Source organism: Octopus bimaculoides, chromosome 1 (assembly GCF_001194135.2).
Source record: "Octopus bimaculoides isolate UCB-OBI-ISO-001 chromosome 1, ASM119413v2, whole genome shotgun sequence".
Taxonomy (NCBI): Eukaryota; Metazoa; Mollusca; class Cephalopoda; order Octopoda; family Octopodidae; genus Octopus; species Octopus bimaculoides.
Genome location: NC_068981.1, coordinates 148203356 through 148205655, shown reverse-complemented (window position 1 = coordinate 148205655; position 2300 = coordinate 148203356).

Genomic DNA, 2300 nt, shown 5'->3' with positions numbered 1-2300 from the left:
ACTGCCATGGCTATACAAAACTTGGTCATTATTCTTGTATATCATTGACTGTTTCTTTTTAATTGTTTGTCAAGCATTCTCTGATGTGCCAGGTTATATTTTATAACCCACTAGGTCTCACTCCAGATTTCATCCTACATTCTGCTCAGTAAGGATTTGCATCTTCTGTTAGCTCATCATATTTTATTGAAGATGAGATTAACATGGCCAATATAATGTTAAAAAAAAAAAACACCTGAATTGTCTCATGTTTCAAAAAGGGGGAAAATAAATGATCTCTAAAATTATCACATTTTAATACAAGGAAATAAGACATTACCCAAAAGCTAGATGGTGATCAATTGTAATGGAGAAAGTATTCAAAGCTGTTAACATAATAGCACATCCACAGATTTACTTATCTTTAATGATTTATTCTATTAATTTGAATAAAAAAAGCAGTTATATTTTGAAATTATTCAAAGAAGATCCCAATTGATTTTCTCTAACAAAATCTTCTATGTGCCTGGTACAGTTATTTTTTAAACTATTGTCACAAGAAGTTAAGCTTTGGAATATTTTGTCACTTAATGCTAGAATATATTTGGATTTTCTCCTTGATTCTTTTACATGTTTGTCACTACTGGGATACTGGAAAATATAATTTTAAAAATGAGGAACCCATGACATAAGCCTTTTAACCAACTGCCAAAATATTTTGAACTAAAATCAATCTCTTTGCTTGAAATAATCAAATATATTTTATATGTTAATATGTTAGAAATCATCGGAAGCTTAATGTTTGAAAATAGAACTGATATTTTAAATATTTTTGTGCATAAGCTCTGTCATATGTAACTAGTCTAAAGATATCACTCAAAATATGAGTTTTGTCCTTAAAACAATTTTTTTTTTGTTTTTAAGAAAACCAAAAAATATTTCAATTGTTACAATTTTATTTTGTTATTATTATTCTTAATTCTCAGAATAATGACTATAATTTAATAAATAATGAGGCACTTTTAGGTATCAAGAAGTGACACATCTTGTAAGTAGTCTTAGTAAAGTTATGGTGATGGTGATGATGCCCTGTCAGACAAGGTTAACTATGCATCTTGTACATATATGCACAGACCTGGGCAGGACTTTTTTTCTTTCAAGCAAGAAGACTGGTAGTTAATAATGCATGCAAGTCCCTTCTCTCTACCACCAATGTTTATCCAAAAGAAAGGTGACTCACTTAAGCCGATACAGCTTGACATTAATGTCATCACAGGTGTTACTATCAGAACACAAAGAACCAGAACAGACACTGCAGGACATTTTGCTTAGCCCTCTGTTCTGCTGATTCACTACCCAGGGTTGCTAAGTTTTCTATCAATTCTGAAAGAATGAAAAACAATACTAACCTTGGCAGAATTTGAACTCAGGGCTCAAGGAGTTGGAATAAATCTTGCAAGGCATTCTAACAATCTAATGACTCTACTAATTAACCACAGTCTTAATTGTTAATAGACGGATTATAGTTTAGTAGATATTTACAATTTCTTATATATATATAAGAAATTGTAAATATCTACTAAACTATAATCCCTTGAGGTAAATAATGTTGCAGAGTTAATTTATTTTCAATATTTAAATTAATGTGGCTTTTTATGTTCTTAGAATCTGTTTATAGTAAACTTTAGTGTCATTTAGATTATAATTAATCTTAATCCTTAGGGCACATCTCTTTTACATGCACAGGTAAAGAAACATTCTAAAATGAGTTGTACCAGTATTTCAAAGGGCCAGCTTTGTCACATTCTGTGTCATGTTGAATCTCCCTGAGAATTACATCACAGGTGCGCATGTCTGTGGTGTGCTTAACCACTTGCATGTTAACTTCACAAGCAGGTTATTTCATTGATCTGATCAACTGGAGACCTGTTGTCATTACTGACAGAGTACCAGTTTATATATGTATAATATAATATAGATCTGTAAATAACCATTATGAGGTGCTGAGTGCAGTAAAACAGAAAATCTTTACATGCCATTGTTCATGAAAATGCAATATAGTCTTCCAGATATAGAAATACCACTCTTATACATACCTTTACACTACAATCTAACATCTTCCTCTCAGATCTTTACTATATTCTGTAAACACTAGCAACTGTTTTCTTTACTTCTGTCTCAGATTCTGTTCTGTCAGGCTACTACAAAATCGCTACAGACATAATGGTTATTAAATATGAATGTGTTAGTAAATTATTATTAGTACAATGGCATAAATTCCTTCAAGTTAACTTTATCATAGAGTTTATTAATGCATAGCT